At 37.2% G+C, this 24,372-nt stretch overlaps 1 protein-coding gene across 1 annotated transcript in view; it reads right to left on the reverse strand.

The window, feature by feature from the left end:
• Positions 1-24,372, reverse strand: part of SEMA3E (semaphorin 3E) — a 275,581-nt gene that overhangs the window by 83,780 nt on the left and 167,429 nt on the right. The window lies entirely within an intron of this gene.

Raw genomic sequence — 24,372 nt, forward strand, 5'->3', positions numbered from 1 at the left:
TTGGAGAAGCAAGTTATAGGTCCAGGTCCTGAGATTAAACAGAGCACGGGGCTGCCCACCACCAACTACATTATTCACAATCACCAAAAGCTGGAAATGACCCAAATGCCCCTCAAAATGTGAATGGATAAGCAAACTAAGATACATCCATGCTATGAAATACTCCATAGTAATGCAAATGAATAAACTATTGATATACACACGGCTTGATCCATCTTAAACAATTTATGCTAAGTGATAGAAGCCAATCTCAAAGTCTGCCTTCTGTGCAATTTCCTTTAAATGGCATTCTCAAACTTACAAAACTACTGAGACAGGTAACAGTCGCTGAAGTCTGGGAAGGAGATCAGAAAGCTTGACTGGAAATCCTGTTAGTGGTGGCAGTTGTCAGACTCTATACACATGACAAAATACACAAAATAAATTTAGAATGCATTTATCAAATAAAAGTGAACTATACTGGATGCAAAACTAAATAATAATGATGCCTTAAAAGTAACAGGCAGAAAGCCTGTCCAGTTTTATGTTCCCACCAGAAAGAAGTATGTGTAACAGTTCCTGAGTCTAGACAACCACAACTGACTGAATATGTTTAAAAGTTGGGGCTTCCCAGTTGGCACTAGTGGTAAAGAACCTGCTTGCCTATGCAGGTTAGATGTAAGAGACTCAGATTCAATCTCTGGGTGGGGAAGATCCCCTGGAGGAGGGCATGGCAACCCACTCCAATATTCTTACCTGGGAAATCCCATGGACAGAGGCACCTGCCGGGCTACAGGCTATGGGGTCACAAAGATCTGGACACAACTGAAGCAACTTATTATGCAAACAAAAATAACTCTCTTTTGTTTAGGATTTATTTAATTATAATGAGCTTGCACATTCCATATATTTAGTAGTATATGCATTTAATCTTTTGAAAATTTATCTTGATGTCCATTAATTAAGTTCTTAGCACACTTTTAATGCTTTACAGACACTCCTCAGAATTTAGGATATTAATGTTTGCTACCTGTTACAAATATTTATTCATTCTGTTACTCATATATTGAGTCAATTTATGATACATTTTAAAATATATAATTTTTATGAATTACCCAATATAATCCAAACATACCAATATTTTCCTTTTGCCTTTTTTTTGGTCTTATTGACTTTTTCCTCCCTTGCTGTGCAGGAGATAAATTAATCACAAGTATGCTCTTGCAAGTCTTTTTTATGCTTGATAATTTATCTCTTTAATCAAGTTTAGTATTCAGCTTGTTAACAGAAGCTTTTTCTTTCTTTTTCTAGCACAGAAGCAGAGCATGTTTGTTTTTTGAGCAGAAGAAGGAACAGTGGAAACTTGCAGGTCTAACATCACTAGCCTTCAGTGTGTGAAAGCTGAGTTGATCAGCCTGAGCCTAGATAAAGGCCAAGACTAAAAAGAAAGAGGAAGATGAAACTGATGGACAGATGAAAGCGAAAGTGAAAGTTGCTCAGTCGTGTCCAACTCTTTGCAACCCCATGGAACTCTCCAGGCTCAGAATACTGACTGGAGTGGGAAGCCTTTCCCTTCCCCAGGGGACTTCCCAACCCAGGGATTGAAGCCAGGTCTCCCACAATGCGGGCGGATTCTTCACCAGCTGAGTCACAAGTGAAGCCAGAAAGCATAGGACAATATGGACAGATAGCATCAGATAATAGTGAATAATCAGAAGCTGTAGTGAGGATGTGGATGTGAAGGACTGAGGAAACAGAACGGGATTATAGAGAGATGAGTTTGCCACAGCTGAGACCCATGACTGAGGCCACGTATGAAGGTAAAGCCAAAAATGTAAGATGAGACCCAAATAAAAGAGTAAGGCTATTGTAGTAAAGCAACACCTAGTTACTGACCAGAGTGTTAGTAAATTCATGAAGGGAGAGAGAGCAGGTTAAAAGTGTATCTGAGTGCAGAACATATGCAGACACGGAAGCAAGATAATAGGTAAGTAAGTGACAGTCGCTCAGTCGTGTCCGACTCTTTGCAACCTCAAGGACTATAGCCAGCCAGGCTCCTCTGTCCATGGGATTCTCCAGGCAAGAATACTGGAGAGGGTTGCCATCTGGAGATAAAACTAGAAGGAGGATATACCAAGGGCTTAACTACAGTTCAAAGACAAAAATCCAAACCAAAGAGCCTACTAGAGGCCTACTTATCACGGAAGAAATGTATCAAGTGTCATCATAACAACCAAAGCATTACCATGGTATGAACTGGCATAGGTCAGAGCAGAACCATAGCAAGATAGATTAGATGCTGCCTCCTATGATTTACTCAACCAAGACTTTGCTAATCTGAGCTAAGCCAAGGTTTACATGCACAGCCTCAGATAGGGACAGCCTGCAATGGATTCCAACTGAGGGTATCGAGAGATGATTGGAGCTGAAATCAAGGCAGTTCACTCTAGGTATTATATGAGAAGTAAAGATCTAACTGATGATTATGAACTTAGTAGTATGGAAGAGGAAACATTCAAAAACACAGTCCAAAAAGCTGAAAATAATCTTCATATATACATATCTGTGATCTTTTTGAATTATCAATAAATATTGATAAAATCTTTTAAGACGTCAAATGTCCAAATGTTTGTTCTTACCTCATTTTGACTCTAGGGCTTCCCTTGCGGCTCAGATGGTAAAGAATCTGCCTGCAATGTGGGAGACCTGGGTTCAATCCCTGGGTTGGGAAGATCCTCCTGGAGGAGGGCACAGCAACCCACTCTAGTATTCTTGCCTGGAGTATCCCCAAGGACAGAGGAGCCTGGCGGGCTATAGCCCATGGGGTCACAAAGAGTCAGACATGACTGAGCGACTAAGTACAGCACATCTGGACTCTAAAATGTCAATCCAACACTCAATTCCATTCAGAAGCATCTTTTTTAGATTCATATTGATTCAACAAATATGAAGTTCTGGCAAATAGTAGGCTATAAAAAATGAGGCTAAGTAAAATGAAGAGCCTGAAATATACGAGACAGGCTGGGACCTGGGACCCCCTGCACTTGCACCTGGACAAGCATCTGCTCAACCAACAGAATACAAAGCAAATGTAAGGGACTAATAGTAACAGCACACAAGAATAGTTGGGCAATTATGAACAATAGGATACAAAAAGGACACAGACCAACTGCCTCCTCTGAGGTGCTGGGAGCAGAAGCAGGGTCCTGCACATATCCCCGCGCGCACCACCATCAAGGGGTGTGCAGACCACCTATGCCGCCCATCCAGCCCATCCCATGGATCCGCCTTTGCTCTCACCCCATTTAAGGAAACAGTTTGCTCCCCTCAAACAAGTGAACCTGTTTCTTATTCTTGCTCCCGTATGTTGCAGCACAAATCCTAATAAAGCTTTGTCTGATTCCTTGGGTGGCCTCTTATCGATTTATAAAAATTACAGAGTTTAAGAATCCAGGTCAGTAACATATATGCTCAGGACATCTTTCTTTTTTAACTGAAGTATAGTTGATTTGCAATGTGTTATTTCAGGTATATAGCAAACTGATTCTGATACATGTATAATTTATATAAATATTATTTATGTAGATAAAAATTATTTTCCAGAATCTTTTCCACTATAGATTATTACAAGAGACTGAATGTAGTTCCCAGTGCTATACAGTAAGTCCTTGTAGTTTAAATACTTTATATATAGCAGTATTTATTTGTTAATCCTAAAACTCCTAATTTACCCCTTACCCTCTTTCCCTTTTGATAAACTAAATTTGCTTTCTATGTCTGTGAGTTTGTCTCTGTTTTGTAAATAAGCTCATTTGTACATTTTTTTAGGTTCTACATATAAATGCTATCATATGATGATTTTTGTCTTTCTCTGACTTACTTCACTTAATAGGATAATCTCTAGCCCATTACATCTTTTTAGTGAATGATTTCAATGACTACTGCCAGGATTATATTGGACCATGAAGAAACTGAGATAGGAATAAATGTGTCTACCCTACAGACACTCTGGCATTAGTACAGAAATAATTAATAATTGATGTTTGTCTTAAGTACAATAAAAATCCAAAGGAAAAGTAATTAACTTCACTATGTAGAGGTCAACTTAGCCATCACAGAGGAGGTAATGTATGAGCTGGGTTTTGAAGGATGAATTTAGTTTCTAAAAAGAGAGTAAGGATAAGAGTTCCTCAAGTAAAGGAATCAGCTCATGTGCAAAAAACATGAGCAAGTGAGAGAATACAGTGTCTTTAAGACATGGCACAAAATGTAGAGATTGTCTCATTGGTCCCATAGGATCAGGGCAGTCATGATTACCAGGTAGGATCTTCCTTCTCCTCCCCACAATGAGATTCTCCCTCCTTCGTCAACCTGAATTTTCAGATATTTATTATTAAAGAAACTTTCCTTGCAATGTCTCCAGAAAATTCTTTTCCACATGTCCAGTAGGTATAGAGAATGTGGATGTAGATTACTGTCTAGCAGTTTGTTAATAATGCTCAGAATTTTATTCTAGAAATCAAACTGAATCTACATATTGATCAATTAATCAAGACCAACTACCAAGGTCTTACAAATGTGTGAGTTATGAGGCTATGGATAGACAGATAAGACCATATCTAATGTTCTAATCTTAGAAGAAGGAGGGATTGTTATTGGAGAAAAGGGGGTAAGGGGAACACAGAAGGTTATGTACTTCAAATGCTAAAACAGGAAAGTTATCTAGGAAGAGAGAGAAAAATTATGGCATCTATACTCTCCCATGGCACTAAGGATATAGTGAGTGTAAGAAAAGACAATAAATCAATAAAAGGAGGTATAGTGGTCAAATGATATTTTATCCAACATCAGGATAATAAAAGAGCTCCACTTTAAGTGTCTTATATTACTTTTTTTCTTTATTTTCCTGTAAGAAGATAATGGTGATAAGCAGTACATTAAGAATCCTGAATTCCTATCAAATTTCCTCACTTTTCTTTCTTTTCTTTGCCCAGTTGTTACATGTATGCAAATGCTAATAAGTAAGTTTTCTGTGGAAAATATATCTACAACAATGTAGGATTTTAAAAGTTAACTCAATAAATTGAGTTTACTTATGTTAATACATTTTAAAATTTCCCTTTGGAAAATAAAACCTGAGAAAATTCAATTTGCCAGACTGGAATAAGCAAGTCATTTTAATTGTCAGTATTTTAATTAGGCTAGCAAATTTAACTTTAAGTACATTTATTCTATGGGGCTTCTCAGGTGGCACAGTGGTAAAGAATCTGCCTGCCAATGCAGGTGACATGGGTTCGATCACTGGGTTGGGAAGATCGCTGGAGAAGGAAATGACAACACACTCTAGTATTCTTGCCTGGGAAATCCCATGAACAGACAGCAGTCTGGCAGGCTAAAGTTCATGGGTTGGAAAAGAATAGGATGCAACTTAGCAACTAACAACAACATCTGCTCTACATCATGTTCATGAAATATCAGTACAGCATGTGACTGAATGTATAACTAATTTAACTTAAGTCCACTAATAAGATTCAAATTAGTTGTAAAGAGCCAACATATTACTTAATCATCTAATATTGTTCAAGTGTCTTAGTGAAAAAATTCTTGAAAATAAGAAAGTCCCAAGTTAGCATATTTTACCCCTATTGTCACTATTGTGGTGAATGTCAAATGTATCTTTAGAGAACCAAACATATTCAGAGGTATTTTTTCAAAATTTCTCTAGAAATTTTCAAGACAATATGTAAAAAGTGAATCCATTTGACAGAATTTTTAACCTAAAGCAGGCTGAAGCAACTACTACAAAACACGCACCATTACCCAACTGGATAAGGAACAGAAATCACCTGGGTGCCATAGAATTATAAATGTGAAAAGTGATATGTGATGATGACACTAAGATTTTGACATGAGGTACAAAATTCCATATTTAGAAACTCTCTGCTTTTTTCCTAAATATTGAACTTACAGACACTATTCATTGTATTGCTAGTATTTCTTATATAAAGAATTATGTCATAATTATACCTCAAAGTTAAAATATGGAAAAATTAATAAAAATAGCTAGTTTTTATTAAGGTACTACTTAATTATTGAAATAAATTATATATATATGTATACATATGATTTTTACTATATTTTCATATATAAAATATTTTATGTTTAATTATATATACACATATATACATACATATACAGACATGTAAATGAAAACTCTGGTACTCCTATATCTAGGCTTTTGTCATGAATCTTTACATACTTCCTTCCTGATGAGACTATAGCATTTGTTTCCTAGATTACACTGATTGCCAAGAAAGTCAATTATCATAATTAGGACATATTGGTTTTATTCTACTCTTCCTCTTTTCACCACTTCTTTATACTGAATCCAACTGTTCTCTTCTACCATTTTCACCCAATTATATTTCTGACCCTTGTTTTTAATTTTCTATCAGTTTCAAAAGGCAAAGAAAAATGGTCCCTGTAAGAATTAACTTTCACTGACTATCTTGTCTGTGTCCAACACTGAACTGGATATTTTACATTTGCATCCTTATAAAATTCCCCAGCAAACCTATTTGGCAAATGTTAAATAGCTCTTTAGCAGCAAACTGAAGACTTTAACTCAAGAGTGACTCAATAACCCTAAGCCTCAATAAATATGTGAAACTGCTTAAGTTTATTAGTCATCAAGAAAGTGAAAATTAAAACCACAGTGTGATACCACTATGCATTCATCAAAACAGAAAAGGACAACGCTACATATTGTCTGTAGACTGTGGAGTAACTGGCACACACATGCACTGCCAGAGGGCATGGAGTTGGTACAATGACTGGAAAACACTTTGGCAGGATTTACTAAAGCTGGACATACGCATTCTCTATGACCCAATAATTCCGCTCCCAGAATAGACTAAGAAAAACACGTGCACATTTACCAACAGACATGCACAGGAGTGTTCATGGCAGCATGATCACAGCGCTGCAACTGGAAACAAGCTAAAGGCTCAGCAAAGACAGAATGGGGTCAATAAACTGCGGTGCACCCACACAAAGAAACACTACACAGCAATGAGACTACATGAACTGTGACTATACACAGCACAGATTAGTGTCACCATGTTATTAAGCAAAAGAAACTAGCCATACACGAAATAGTGTGCTCTATGATTTCACTTAAATAAAATTCTAAAAGAGGCAAAACTAACCTATGGTGATTGAAATCAGGTTAACTTGTCTGTGCGGGGAGGTGGTGGATACTGACTGGAAAGGATCACAGCAGAGATTTTGCATTACTGGTGATGTTTTCTTTCTTGATCTAGACGATGGTTACATAGATGTGTTCAATGTGTGAAACTGAACACGGATACTTCTTTTTTCACCTCTATACTTTTCTTTATAAGTTAACAAAAAGTATACTTAAAGAATGTATCTGCTCTCTGTAATGCTTCTGAATTTATATTCTAAAGGCAAGAAAAGTAAAAACAAATATTTATTGCATAATCACTGAACCTTTTCAAGAGTTGGCAGAAGCCACATAATTAAAAGAAACAAGTATGTGTATAGACAGGACTTGTTTATTATTGCATTTATAAGGTAGAGTCTATCTTATAAACACTTTTACCAATTGAATCAAATAAAATTAAAGAACAAAAAATTTTAAACTTATAAACCTCACAAGAAAGCAGAGATTCACCAAATCTAACTAAAACTTTCAAGTATCAAAATAATGTCCAGAAATGTCTCAGTTTGGATGGTTAGAATGTTAGGGTGTCAGATCGAAGTATGAATGTAACAAAATCCATTCACTCATCAATTCATTTGCTCAGTCATTCATTCATCCCATGCTTACTGGTTATTAGATTCTAAGCACTAAAGGGTTTTGAGGAGGTTCACAATCCTTCCTGTGCGTGGGTAACAAATGTAAATGCCCATTAGTGCCAGGTGGAGATGACCAACTAGCAGAGCCGGGCGTGAGTGGCAGGAACTGTGGACTATCGTTAAGCAACGTGCCCTTATGTGAGGAATGCGGCAGCAACGTCTAAGCACCCACTGATTCTTTTCATGTCCATCCAATGGAAATCACAATTTACTATGTGAAACCAACTGGCTTTCAAATGTAGGCTCTTTAAAAGAAAACAAACAAGTAACACTGTGACGAAGCACATCTGTGAGCTGAATCAGACATATGGCTGCCAGTTTATAACGTCCGACCAAACTAAAGAGGCATGAATGCTTCTGGGCTACAGCCATGAGCAGCTGATGTGCCTGTAAGGAGTCCAGCCATTCGAGTACCACATTCATTCTCTGCTTCACTGTAGCCTGAGAACTAACGGTTTAAAAGTAAATCACTTGGGAGAAAATAACAGCAAATGAAACAACTGACATAGGATTAATTTCCAAAATATACAAGCAGCTCATACAACTCAATACCATAAAAACAAACAACCCAATCAAAAAGTGGGAAAAAGACCTGAACAGACATTTCTCCAAAGAAGACATACAGATGGCTAACAAACAACATCGTTCGTTCATTGTTAGAAAAATGCAAATCAAAACTACAATGAGATATTGTAGTGGTCACACCAGTCAGAAAGACCATCATCAAAAAGTCGAGAAACAATAAATGCTGGAAAGGGTGTGGAGAAAAGGGAACCCTCTTGCACTGTTGGTGGGAATGTAAACACACAGCCACTATGGAAGACAGCTGGGAGATTCCTTTAAAAACTAGGAATAAAACCACCATATGCCATAGAAATCCCACTCCTAGGCATATACCCTGAGGAAACCGAAACTGTAAGACGCATGTATTCCATTGTTCGTTGCAGCATTATTTACAATAGCTAGAACATGGAAGCAACCTAGATGTCCATCGATAGATGAATGGATAAAGAAGTTGTGGTACCTATACACAATGGAATATTACTCAGTCATAAAAAGAAACACATTTGAGTCAGTTCTCATGAGGTGGATGAACCTAGAGCCTATTATACAGAGTAAAGTAAATCAGAAAGAGAAACATAAATATTGTATTCTAACACATATATATGGAATCTAGAAAAATGGTACTGAAGGATTTATTTACAGGGCAGCAATGGAGAAATAGACATAGGGAATAGACTTATGGACAAGAAGAGAGGGGAGAAGAGGGTAAGACGTATTAAAAGAGTAACATGGAAACTTACATTACCATATTTAAAATAGATAGCCAACAGGAATTTGCTGTATGGTTCATGAAACTCAAACAGGGGCTTTGTATCAGTCTAGAGGGGTGGGATGGGGTGGGATATGGGAAAGAGGTTCAAAAGTATATATGGTATACTTATGGTATACCTATGGCTGATTCATGTTGAGGTTTGATAGAAAACAACAAAATTCTATAAAGCAATCAGCCTACAATAAAAAAATAAATTAAAAAGAAAAAAAGTCAATCACTTAATTACATTAAGTGTAACATATGCTATGACATGCACCATTTAAATGAATGAGATAGAATTGTTATGTCCAAATATATAAATAGGAATGTCTGTGAAATATTTTTGAGCAAAAATTAACAAAATCAGAAGTTCAAATAGAGTACATGTTTTGCTATCACACATATATACACATGTGTTTGGAAAAATAAACATCAAACTATTAACAGAGAGGGATGCTACAAAAGAGGTGGGCAAAAGTTGGCACTGGAACACTTTCACTTTTGATTTTATTGACTTTTTCCATGTATTCTGTGTATTGTGAGAAAAGAATAGCCCACATGGCAGAACTCACTGCTCCCTGAGGATCTGACCTGCTACTTCTTTAATTAGAGTCCATGCCTCTCCTGGTGCCTCATCCCCAGGGAGCATTAGAAAATCAGCACAGCAATACAGTTTCACTTGCTTTTCTCTGTACCTTCTCTTTGATTGCAGGCACTGGGGCTAGAGAGTGGGTTTTCCCACTCACTGCCTCACCTGCAGAGCACGCACAAGCGTGAGCTGTAAGGGAAGTTTCTCAAGCAGTCTGCCTTTCCAAAAGTTTTCATATCATCATTCTTGGACAAAAACTAGCCTAAGGAATCTTCTTTTCCTTCCCAGCAAGAAATCATGTAACTGGCTTTCACTTTTAAGGCTGATAGAAGAGAAAGACCCTGAAGGAACAATCCCTATACCTGAGACATTTTTAAATAACCTTAGGGATATTAAAACTCATAAATATAATAGACTGCAAGTTCCTGGAGAAAGTGTCATGCTCACTTTCTGATTTAACAGGGATTGTAACAATTGCCTTTTCTACCAGTTGCATTGAAAACCATCTTTTGATTTGCAGTAAAGAAAGCAGAAAAACACTGTAGAAAATGACTGAACACCTAATGGACAAGATATGCAATTTCTTTTAAGATATTAATTGCTATTTAAGTCTTCAAATGCTGACTTCTAAATAAAAAAATCTTGATACAATGTGCTATGAAATTTATATTAACCATCTTCACCTTACTCAAAAAATGTATTTTTTTTTAAGATACAAAAGAAGAGAAATAAAAAGTATTTTTCCTTCTGAAAAGAACTCTTAGGATATCATTTCTTTAAAACTATTGATACATTGTATTTATTTGACAATTACCATATTAGTGTAAATAATTTCCTTTTTCACATTTAAATTTTAATATCTATTCCAATGAATAAAATATTTCCATTCATCCTGCTTCAATAAAAGTATTATTGTTAGGTAATCACTATGTTTATTGCTTATAATTTCCATTACCCCTCCAGTAAAAAATACCTATATAGCATATGGTCTCCAGAATGAAAACCTCAGAGACTGAGGTCAGAACAAAACATAAACATAACTTTATAAAGGCATACATATGACCTTTAAGTCACCTATTTGAAATGGGTTATAAAATAAATTACCATAATTTTTAAATCAATCAAATATTTCTATATATTATTTTCACATGTCTATCAATAAATTATAGGCCATAGTTGCCCATGAAAACATGCAAGGAATAAGATTTATAAAAATATCTTGGTGCAACTTCTAATCTGGACATTTTTGTTAACCACCAGCAAATTTTACATATAAGAATAATTTTAAAATATGAATATTGCTAAGTGTAAATTTTCATGTATTTATTCTATTCAAATAGCTACTGCCCACCCTAGATTTTTATGAAATTACCTTAAAATTATTACATTCAACATTTTTTCACCAACTGTTAAAATAACTGTAGGTAAACAAATAGAAATAAATAAGGACATAACAGAAAACCTTTAAGTGAACAAATCTGGAAATCGTTGAAATTTTTTATGTTTAAAAGTTGGGTATAAGAAAACCCAACTTTTGTGTGAACAAAATAATTTGTAAAATCAAAATATGCACATTTCTTTGTGAAAAACACAAGAAATATTAAATGCATGGCTATACTGATCTCAGTTGTGTAAAACGAACTATTAATAGCAGTCAGGCAAGCCTAATGGGTAACTTTTTCAACTTCTAAAAACTGTTATTAGCTTTGTTGGCTCTCCCAATGGAATTCTGATTCTGTACTATAGGCAGAAACTAAAATTTAATCTGCTGTGTGTGTCAGTCACTCAGTAGTGTCTGACTCTTTGTGACCCCATGGACTGGAGCCTGAAAGCTTCTCTGTTCATGGGGATTCTCCAGGCAAAAATACTGGAGTGGGTTGCCATGTCCTCCTCCAGGGGACCTACCCAACCCAGGGACTGAACCCAGGTCTCCTGCATTGCAGGTGGATTCTTTACCTGCTGAGCTACCAGGGAAGCCCTTAATCTGCTAAGAAATAACTATTAAGTACCTGTGAGGAAAATATATCTGATAAAAATCCATGTAGTCATAATATGATATTTCAATCTATTTTTGATACTTGAAGTATTGCTGCCCGAAAAGATATTTTAAATAATTATTGAAAAATAAAGGGTTCAAGCTCAAAGGGAACTGTAAGATAATATTACAAAACATATGACTCTACAAATGCAAGAAACTGTTATGTCTGGATAGTAATCTTTTACTGGCACATCACAAAATATTTAACTAGGGAATACAAACAATTAGAAAAATATATAATTTCTAGTCTATGAAGTACAAATGTGGATTAACTAGATAAAAATAATACTTGAGACAGTTTCTAACATATTTTCAAAGAGACTTAGATTGGATGAGGTATATGTATAATTCTTGATTTTGAAGCTGACAGTATCCCAATTTGAATAGTTGAGCTGCTACTTTCTGTACTTGATGAAATGTGTGTCAAAACCATATACTGAAAATCAAAAAGCACATTGTCAACTTGGTGCCAAACACATTTGCATAATGACTTTAGTCTGCAAATTTAAAAACTGATATAATAAACTTTAAATAAAAATACACTGAGAAAATTTACGCTATACTAATGAAATATGAGCAAGAGAGTTTCAGAAAAACATCTACTTCTGCTTTATTGGCTATGCCAAAGCCTTTGACTGTGTGGATCACAACAAACTCCGAAAAATTCATAAAGAAATGGGAATACCAGACCACCTGACCTGCCTCCTCTTGAGAAACCTGTATGCAGGTCAGAAAGCAAGAGTTAGAACTGGATATGGAACAACAGACTGGTTCCAAATAGGGAAAGCAGTACATCGAGGCTATATATTGTCACCCTGCTTATTTAACTTATATGCAGAGTACATCATGAGAAACGCTGGGCTGGATGAAGCACAAGCTGGAATCAAGATTGTCTGGAGAAATATCAATAACCTAAGATATGCAGATGACCCCACCCTTATGGCAGAAAGTGAAGAAGAACTAAAGAGCCTCTTGATGAAAGTGAAAGACAAGAGTGAAAAAGTTGGCTTAAAACTCAATATTCAGAAAATGAAGATCATGGCAACTGGTCCCATTAGTTCATGGCAAAGAGGTGGGGAAACAGTGGAAACACTGACAGACTTTATTTTTGGGGGCTCCAAAATCACTGCAAATGGTGATTGCAGCCATGAAATTAAAAGATGCTTGCTCCTTGGAAGAAAAGCTATGACCAACTTAGACACCATATTAAAAAGCAGAGACATTACTTTGCCAACAAAGGTCCATCTAGTCAAAGCTATGGTTTTTCCAATAGTTATGTATGGATGTGAGAGTTGGACTACAAAAAAAGCTGAGCACTGAAAAATTGATGCTTTTGAACTGTGGTGTTGGAGAAAACTCTTGACAGTCCCTTGGACTGCAAGGAGAAATCAGTCCTGAATATTCATTGGAAGGACTGATGTTGAAGCTGAAGCTCCAATATTTTGGCCACCTGATGTGAAGAACAGATTCATTTGAAAAGACCCTGATGCTGGGAAAGATTGAAGGCAGGAGGAGAAGGGAATGACAGAGGATAAGATGGTTGGATGGCATCACCAACTCAATAGACATGAGTTTGAGTAAACTCCAGGAGTTGGTGATGGACAGGGAGGCCTGACGTTCTGCAGGCCATGGGGTTACAAAGAGTCGGACATGATGGAGTGACTGAACTGAGTTAAACTGAATGAAATACAGGGATCACAACCTTGTCGTGGCAAAGGGGCCTAAGTAACTCAATGAAGCTATGAGGAATGCCTGCAGGGCTACCCAAAATGGATGGGTCATAGTGAAGAGCTCTGACAAAAAGCAGTTCACTGGAGAAGGGAATGGCAAACCATTCCAGTATTCTTGCCCCTAGAACCCCATGAACTGTATGAAAAGGCAAAAAAATGTATAAGCTCCCTCCCCAACTCCCGGCCAGAAGGTGTCCAATATGTTACTGGGGAAGAGTCGAGGGCAATTACTAATAGCTCTAGAAAGAACGAAGCGGGTGAGTCAAAGCAGAAATGATGCTCAGTTGTGGATGTGTCTGGTCATGAAAGTAAAGTCCAATGCTGTCTGGGAGAGGGTGAAAGACAGGGAAGCCTGGCATGCTGCAGCCCATGGGGTTGCAAAGAATCAGACACTAGCGACTGAACAACAATGATGAAATACTACAGCAATTCTTATTCAAATGCTAAAGGCCTGAGGACAATCAAATTTTCCCATATTTGGGCAGGCAACAATCTGGAGGTGGCCCACATATTCATTCCTTGGTCTTTATAATTCTTACAGGGAGGAAAAGAAGTTTCTTTTAAGAGGAAAGTCATGGACAGGGTTTAGAAAAAAAATGACTATTTCTCACCCTTTGCTATGTGCATTTGCCTTGCTTACCAAGAAACATATTCTTAAAACACTAAATATTAATTGGAAAGACTGATGCTGAAGTTGAAACTCCAATACTTTGGCCACCTGATGTGAAGAGCTGACTCATTGGAAAAGACCCTGATGCTGGGAAAGATTGAGGGCAGGAGGAGAAGGGGACAACAAGGGATAAGATGGTTGGATGGCGTCACTGACTTGATGGACATGAGTTTGGGCAAGCTCTGGGAGTTGGTGATGGACAGGGAAGCCTGGCATGCTGCATTCCATGGGGTCGCAAAGAGTCATGACTGAGCACCTGAACTGAACTGAAAACACTTGCACCGACACGATCTTCGTTTTGTATGAAGATATGTAAGGGAGAATATGGTAGAGAGAATACTAATGGTACCTAACATTCCCACTTCCTCTTACAGTTGGATGTTCAGGATAACTACCACACCCTGGTTATGGTCAAGAACTGCAGACATGGTGGAAAAACCCTCTCTAGATCACATTATTTTATAAGGTGACGGTATAGTAATTCTCATGATTAGGTTATATTATATAACTTGCTCTTAGTAAACTGGACAGAAGATTGTCCTGCTGCCTTCAAAGGCGTACATGGTCATGATCTGATAGGGTCACATGGCAAAGAACTGCTGGTGGGCCTTTAGGAGCTCAGAGCAACCTCTGAGTGATAGCCATCAAGAAAATGGAAACTCAAGTCCTACAACTGCAAGGAACTGAATTCTGTCAACCACAGCCCATGGGAAATGATCCTGAGTGCCAGAAAGAGGCAGCCCGGGCCATACCTTGCTGTCAGTATTCGGAGTCACGGAGCAGGGAAGCTAGTAAAGCAATGCCTGGCCTCCTCCTGCTCCACAGAACCCGTGAGGTCATAAATGTGTGCTGTCTGAAGCTGCCAAACTTTTGGTAATGTGTTTTGCAACACAGAAAACTAATACAAATAGTAGAACGCAAATCTCACTGTGATAAAGTCACTGTGTTCTAAGAGAAACCTAGTCTGTTAAGTAACAAAAGCAATCTCCATTCTGCCTCAGTTCAAGGCCTCTGCCAGTTCTCTAGAAACCTATATATTATAGCTGAACCTCTGGGATTTTTTTGTCTGAACCTCTATATTCAACCCATAATTTCCATTTTCTTCGAAAGGTGAGTAAAATTAGAGGTAGATGAAAACCTATAGTATTTTATATTTGTATAGCATTTACTATTTGAAAGGCACTCTCAGTGTCAACAGAGAAAAACAAACCTAACTGCATATTGGATCTATTCCTTTAATTCTAACCTCTGTGCTTTGTTGCTTGTGCTTAGCCATGCTAGCTCTGCATTGTTTGTAAAAGAATGTTTCCCATAGTTTGAAATACATAGGACAGCCTACTCTATACTCTCAGGGTTCTGACCTTTAAGAGTCCATTCATTCAGAGAGAAAAAGTTGTAGGACAGAGAATAGCATTTGCTTTATTGGAGATTTATAGGAACATATGACCAGACCTACACGGATAGCTGCAACAACAAAAGATTCCAGCACCGAAAATTTTGTGACAGTCAGTAACACCCCTCCCCGTTTAGGATAAAAGAAGCCCAAATCTAACTTGGGTAAGATGGTTCCTTGGGACACTAGTTCAGTATCTTCTCAGTTTGCTGGTTTTCCAAATAAAGTCACTATTCTTTGCCTCAACAACTTGTCTCTCCATTTACTGGCCCATCATGCAGCAAGCAGGAAGAGACTGAACTCAGTATCACTAGATTTTTGAGAGGATAGCAGCAGAGGCATACATTTTATTCTCTGTAAATTCTCCCAGGAAAACAGATGGATCAAGCAGAAATGCCAAAACAACACCTACAGCAAAGTGACTATGAAGACATCGTCATGAGCTCCCAAGTTACCAGCAGGAGTGGATGAACTATAGCAAGCTATAAGACACACAAGGTGTTAATATCTTACAGGAGGAAGCAGAGAGAAGCAATCAGATTTTGTCAAATGTGATAAGACCTCTCACATCTCTAGTAAGTAGTGTAGAATAGCATCATTTTAGAATGGCAGCTGAACTTGAGAGAAATTCTTGCTGATTAAATCTTTGGGTGATTGCAAGGGGCCTGTGGGAAGAATAGAGGCCTTGAATCCCCAAAATTAAGTAGCCTGCTTCCCTTCCAAGTAGAAACTGCTAAGAGTAGAATGTAATTTGCCCAAGAAAGTAATAAAGAAGGTGAAGAGAAAGCAATATCCAGACAAAACAGGAAGAGAAGTCAGAAGAATATCTATATCTATACCCATGTTCACATCTATATTCTGTATCTATATCCATATCTATATCTTTATCTCCATATTTTTGAACATTTGACAAAACAGAATGGTGAGTTCTAAAAGGTGAGGCTAGGCATACATCTATTCTGGTCTATATTTTCTTTTTAAAAATTCAGGAAAACTAATTTTATATAAAAATGAACAGTAAAAAAAGATACTACCTGAATCCAGTATGTTACTATAAAAGAATAAGAAACAGAAAAACATTATCATAGAAAGCTTGTTAAAAAGGCACACCACAAAATAGATATGAGAATCAAACATAATATTTCAATACAAGCTGAAATAAATTAAGGAAAGATACAAGAAATAAAAGAAAATATAAATCAAAATTAGAAAAAATAAAAAATGAAGTGAAAGAATTCAGGAAGGACACTGAAATGAAGACTAAACTAGAAGAGGCATAAGTAAAAGAAACAAAACCAAGAATTTATGAGGAAAGAAAGAGTGAAAACAAAATTAAAAAAATAAAAAGAAATTATTTGATTTGGTGTCCATTACTCAGGGGCATTCAATTTGTGAAAATGATCTAGCAATACATTCACATTCTATGTACTTCTTAAATTTATATTATACTTCAGTAAAAAAAATAAAAATACTGAAATGAAAAAAGATAAACGTAATTCAAGGGAAACTTGGTTTCTACTCTTTATGCCAGAAAACCATGATTTGCATCCAAATTTTATTGAAATTCCTTTCATAAATGTCTCCAAAGACTTTCTATATACAATGACACTAACTCTTTGAGACTTCAAACAATGGTGATCACATCCTCATTTCTGCATTATCTCACTCTCCTATTCCTCTCCTAACCCTCATAGTCAACTTCTCAATAGATTCCTTTGTTTTTCTTCCTCTACTACTCTTTAAAATATTGATGTTTCTGGGCACTATATTCAGTTATTTTCACTTTTTGCTCAAATTCTCTTCCTAACCAATGATATCACACCTAGAGCTCAGCTTTCACACATATATAGGCTGTTAATCCTCAACTCTGCATTTCTAGTCCGGGTTTCTCTCTTGAAAAATAGGCCTTTATCAGTTCAGTTCAGTTCAGTCGGTCAATCATGTCCGACTCTGTGACCCCATGAACCACAGCATGCCAGGCCTCGCTGTCCATCACCAACTCCCGGAGTTTTCTCAAACTCATGTCCACTGAGTCAATGATGACATCCAACCATCTCATCCATTGTCGTCTCCTTCTCTTCCTGCCTTCAATCTTTCCCAGCATCAGGGTCTTTCAAATGAGTCAGCTCTTTGTATCAGGTGGCCAAATATTGAGTTTCAGCTTCAACATCAGTCCTTCCAATGAACATTCAGGACTGATCTCCTTTAGGATGGACTGGTTGGATCTCCTTGCAGTCCAAGGGACTCTCAAGAGCCTTCTCCAATACCACCGTTCAAAAGCGTCAATTCTTCGGTGCTCAGCTTTCTTTATAGTCCAGCTCTCACATCCATACATGACTACTGGAAAAACCATAACTTTGACTAGATGGACCTTTATTGGCAAAGTAATGTCTCTGCTTTTTAATAAGCTCAGAGGTCTCAAACAAACCTTATGTGCACTAGGACCCAGGGACCCCACAGAGACTGAGACAGAACTGTGTCTGAGCATCTCCTATGGAGGTACAGGTCGGCAGTGGTCTGTGGCAGGGACAGGGGCTCTGGGTGTGGGTATGGCATAGGTCCTCTTGGAGGAGGTCACCATTAACCCCACTATAGAGCTGCCAGAACTTACACAGGACTGGGAAATAGACTCTTGGAGGGCACAACAGAACCGTGTGCACCAGGACCAGGAGAAAGGAACAGTGACCCCACAGGAGACTTGCTGATGGGTGTTCGGAAGTCTCCTGCGAAGGTGTGGGTCGGTGGTGGCCTGCTGCAGGGTTGGGAGCACAGACTGTAGCATACATGCCTGGGATATTTTGAGGGAGGTCACCATTATCTTCATTACCTCCACCACAGTTTGCCCCCAGGTAAATAGCAGGGAGGGAACATAGCTCCACCCATCAACAGAAAATTGGATTAAAGATTTACTGAGCATGGCCCCACCCATCAGAACAGGACCCAGTATCCCCCTCAGTCAGTCTATCCCATCAGGAAGCTTTCATAAGCCTTTTATCCTTCTCCATCAAAGGGCAGACAGACTGAAAACCACCATCACAGAACCACAGCCTTGTCTAACTCAATGAACCTATGAGCCATGATGTGTAGGGCTACCCAAGACGGAGGGGTCATGGTGGAGAGTTCTGACAAAATGTGGTCCACTGGAGAAGGGAATAGCAAACCACTTCAGTATTCCTGCCTTGAGAACCCCATGAACAGTATGAAAAAAGCAAAAGAGAGGACACTGAAAGATGAACTCCCCAGGTCAGTAGGTGCCCAATATGCTACTGGAGATCAGTGGAGAGATAACTCCAGAAAGAATGAAGAGATAGAACCAAAGCAAAAACACCACCCAGCTGTGGATGTGACTGGTAGTGGAAGCAAGATCCGATGCTGTAAAGAGCAATATTGCATAGGAACCTGGAATGTTAGGTCCATGAATCAAGGCAAATTGAAAGTGATCAAACAGGAGATGGCAAGAATGAACATCAACATTTTAGGAATCAGAGAGCTAAAATGGACTGGAACGCATGAATTTAACTCAGATGACCATTATATCTACTACTGTGGGCAAGAATACCCTAGAAGAAATGGAGTAGCCATCATAGTCACCAAAAGCATCTGAAACACAGTACTTGGATGTGGTCTCAAGAACGACAAAATGATCTCTGTTCGTTTCCGAGGCAAACCATTCAATATCATGGTAATCCAAGTCTATGCCCCAACCAGTAATGCTGAAGAAGCTGAAATTGAATGGTTCTATGAAGACCTATAAGACCTTCTAGAATTAACACCCCAAAAAGATGTCTTTTTCATTATAGCGGACTGGAATGCACAAGTAGGAAGTTAAGAAATACCTGGAGTAACAGGCAAATTTGGCCTTGGAGTACAAAATGAAGCAGGGCAAAGGTTAATAGAGCCCTTTATATCCAACTGTTAATGAGATCTCTCAGTGATTAGCAGACAGTATCTCTCCTTTCAATCTTGCTCCTTAACCAAACCTTCTTATCTCCAAGAAGGGAAATGATCATATCCTCTTGCTCATAAATAAGTTTCCTTGTCTACTATCCTAAGAAAACCCTTCTTTCAACATTCCACTTTTTGTTGTTGTTGTTTTTAGTTGTATTGAAATACAGTTGATTTACAATGTTGTGATTCAATTTGCTATACAGTAAACCCATTTCCATTGTGGTTTGTCACATGACATTGAATATAGTTCCCTCTGCTAAACAGTAGGACCTTGTTGTTTATCCCTTCTATATATAATAGTTTACATCTGCTAATTCCAAATCCCAATCCTTCCCTCTGCCCCCCACCCAATCCAGCAATTACAAGTCTGATCTCTATGTCTGATCAACATTCCAGTTTTATATCCTTCTCCATATTTCTTTTCCTTAACACTTCTATTTCTGGATTAAATTGGCAATATTACTGCCTTTATTTTCACTATTCAGTCATTTCTTCATCTACATTCTAATTACTCATCCGTGTACCAAAACTGCCCTCTCTTGTAGCACTGATGATGTTGTCTATTATTTTGTTCCTTTTACAAATGATTTTAGTTGCAATAAACTGATTTGCCTTACACTGCTCTGCTCAGTCTGCTCATTAATATTCCCTAAACATTCTTTCATATAAAAAAAAAAATGCCACTTTCCAAGTTAAATACCTGGATAAAGCGGACTGCAGAAAAGGGAGGTGAGAGAAGAAAATAAAGAGAATAGGGGAGAGAGACAAAGAAAATCCTTCAAGGATCCTTAACTTCCTAGGGTTCAACAACTCAACCTATTCTGACAACATGCTATCCTAGCTCCAGCATCAATATTTTAAATAACTATACATGGAAATAAAATAGTTATAATTGAGAAACACTAAGTATTTTTTTATGTTCTCTAGCTTCTTAATCCTCTCTTGCTATTAGACTTTGTTTTTCTCCCCAATCATCAAGAAATAAAATTGGAATTGCTTTCTGATTCCTTTTTGTCAGCAACATCTGATAAAATGTTAAGTTATATAAACTCCTGCTGAGTGTCTTCTCACATCAGCCCCACACTTCCTTTCCTTTGCTATTGTGACAACACTCAAATATCCTCGTGATCTCTCACGAAGACTCTTATAGCAGTTCCCTTTAATTTCTCTCTTTCATCCCTCTCCACTTGAATCAATCCTAAATATTACTAATGACATATCAATCAAACACTCTGCTCAAACTGCTCACTGTCTCTATGCTTTTTCTATAAATAACTACAGAATGCCACTGTCTAGCATTAAAATCCTCCACCAATTTGCCCCAGTTTTATCTTCTGTTGTTTCCCAACCAACTGAACTAATGTCTATGAACCTATTCCCTATATGCTATCTTTGTATTTTTTAAACATTTTTCTTGCCTACAACATTTGTAATTTCCACTCTCTTATATGAAATTTTATCAAGCCTCCAAATAGAGTTTTGGGAATAAATCTCTCACTGCCCTTATTATCATCTGCCACATATTCCTTTTTGAAACATACATTTTTTTTAAAATATGTTTTTAATCAGACCTAGTATTTAGATAGTCATATGAGAAAAATATTCAACATTATGTGTATGAAGGTGAATTACATGGAGTTTCATTTCTACTAATGACACAGTTTGTACTGAACTAATTTCCACAAATAATGTTGACTAAGTTAAAAAAAAACAATTATTTGAAGGCAATGGAAATCAGTTAAGAGCAGACAAAGATGAGAGTTTTTCATTCAAGAAAATCTCCTGATTAATTAATCTCCATTCCTGATTAAGGAATGGATAGAACTCAAGCAGAAAGCTGGAGACCTTCTAGCTTGGAAAGACATAGGACATAGATTTAAGGTATCAGATCAACTTAAAAGTAGGAAGGTATATCTAGAAACTGAAGGAGGTGCCCTGATATATGTGAATATACTCTTTCCCAAGACCTTAGCTGACACCTGAACTGCATATGGAAGCAGACCATGAGAGCAGTGGCTGGAAACGAAAGCGATGTGTGGTTGTTGACTGCAAAGCAGTTTTGAACGGGAATCCAGCCAAGTAAACTGCTAGAACAAAAAGCTTCAAAGGAAACAGAATTCAGAATCAAGAATTAAAGTATACAATCTATTTTATAATGTACAGTACAAAATAAAAATTACTGTATGTGCCAAAAAAAGAAAACATGATTCACAATCAAGAGAAAAACCAGTTAGTACAGTTCAGTTCAGTCACTCAGTTGTGTCTGACTCTTTGCGACCCAATTAACTGCAACACGCCAGGCCTCCTTGTCCATCATCAACTCCCAGAGCCTACCCAAACTCATGTCCATTGAGTTGGTGATGCCATCCAGCCATCTCATCCTCTGTCGTCCCCTTTTCCTCCTGCCCTCGATCTTTCCCAGCATCAGTCTTTTCAAATGAGTCAATGCAAACTCTCCTTAAAGTAACTCAGATGTTAAAATTAGCACACAGGGATTTGAAAACTGCTGTTAAAATATGTTAAAAGGTTAAAAGAAAGAGTCATACTAAATAAAAATATGGGGGGGAACACTCAGTCCAAAAGTGGAAAATATATAAAATGGAAGTTCTAGAACTGAAAAGTACACTATTTATATGGACCATTAATGGGATGGTCTTAAGAGCATATTGGTGATGCTGGAAGAAAGGGTTGAAACTTGAAAACAAATGTAAAGTATTTACCCACTTTGAAAAACAGAGGGAAAATAGATTAAATAAGAATGAAGAGAATCTCAGCAATCTGTGGGACAAGGCCCCAAAGTCAATCTATTTCTATCTATTTATATTCATCTTTCCATAAGTCCCTGAAGAAGGGTGAAGGAATGAGGAAGAGGTATTATTTGGAAAAATGATGGCCAAAAATTTGGTGTAAAATATAAACTCTGTTTCTGAAAAAACCTTAGTATTCCAAGAAATAAAAATATCAATTTTTTATCAAGTATCCCAAGAAATAAAAATACCCATCTCTCCACTATCACCACCGCACACATAGGCACAGTATAAAAAAACTACTGAAAACCAAAGATGAAGAGAAACTGTTGAAAGATAAAGCAATTACAAACAGGGTGATATCAATATGAATGAAAGCTGAACTTACATCAGAAAGAGATTAGGTGACAATGAGGCATTTTTGAGATGCTTAAAGAAACAAAAGAAATACTGTTAACCCCAAATTCTATACTCAGGGAAAATATATTCCAGAAATAAAGATGAAATAAAGTCATTTTCAGATAAATGAAAACTGAAAGGATTTCTTTCCAATAGGTCTGCACCACAAATTGTCTACATTCTGAACTGTATATATGTATATTTATGTGTTTGTGTGTGTGTGTATACATATATATATATATGCATATGTATATACATATGTATACTTGGTATATTTGTATATATATAAATATTCTGACTTTGCACTAGCCTCACTTGCCTTCTATATTTCTGCCTAAGTTCTCCCACTTTATCACTTGCATTGTTACTCTAAAATAATTTAGTAAATACACTGTGATGTGTTTGTGTATGCTATTTAACTTTAATCTACAACTAGAGGTGGTTTGTTAACATTTAAAATATGTTAATCAAAAATCCTGCCTATAAGGATGCTTATCAGCTGAAGTGCTTCAACCAGGGGCACTTCCTAGAGGTACTTAGAGCTAGCACTAGACACTGCTAATTATGTGTGCACCTGAGTGTTAACTAGTATCAGGAATAGCAGAAATAATCTTTCAGGAGTATCAGTGAAATGAATGCTGCTCTTCATACATGGTAGCTGAAAATACTTTACAGTCACTGCTGCCTTTTCACAAACGTCCAAGAGTCACGGGGTTAGCAGATGTAAACTATTACATATAGAATGGATAAACAACAAGGTCCTACTGTATGGCACAGGGAACTAGATTCAATATCCTGTGATAAATCATATGGAAAAAAGTATTTTTAAAAAAGGGTGCTATATGTGTATACCTGAGACACTGTGCCGTGTACAGTGGAGATTGGCATAACACTGTAAATGAATTAGAATTTTTTAAAAAAGAGAGAGAGAGAGAGTCTAGCTGCTTAACTAGAGATCATTCCAGAGCTCTGTTTCACCTGGGTCCCATCTTGATGTAGGATTCTGCCTTCCGATTACAAGGAAAGGTTACAGATCCTGACATCAGAACATTGCTTAGTATGTTTCACAGTGAAACTGAGATCTAAAGTGCTTGACATGTGCCTAAATAAACGAGAGTTGGTAGTTTACCCAGTTTGTTGAAACGGGCTATATGACTGATCATCAAGCCTGCTGCTTTATATATGCAAGTAGCAGAATTCAATTGGGATTTGCTTAAATAATACTATATCACCTAGTGGTGGGATCTTAGGGGAAGACATGGATAGCACTCATCAACTATTATTTATCTCAAGTCAGTTTGCAATCTGTCCCCCACCTCAACTCCACCTCTCCTAACTCACCTGGCCAAGAAAAGGAGTTATTATAGGATCAACAAGCCTGTGCATGTCTTTTAAAAGATATTGTATGTAGTAATTTTGCTTATATAAATTTATTTACAAATACACATGTGTGTGTATACATATACATATATGTCCAAATATATATATAAATACATTCATTCTACTCTGGGGCTTATACCAATACAAATCATATAAGAACACAATAGAGAACACCGTTTGATACTAAAAAATATTTTTAACTGGACAAATTAATTCAGTGAAGGAATGCATAAAGAATTAACTGGTTCACAGATTTCCTAACTGACAAGAAATCTTTTTGCCTCTCACTCAAGCAAATTAATT

This window comes from Odocoileus virginianus, chromosome 1, assembly GCF_023699985.2.
Source record: "Odocoileus virginianus isolate 20LAN1187 ecotype Illinois chromosome 1, Ovbor_1.2, whole genome shotgun sequence".
Classification (NCBI taxonomy): domain Eukaryota; kingdom Metazoa; phylum Chordata; class Mammalia; order Artiodactyla; family Cervidae; genus Odocoileus; species Odocoileus virginianus.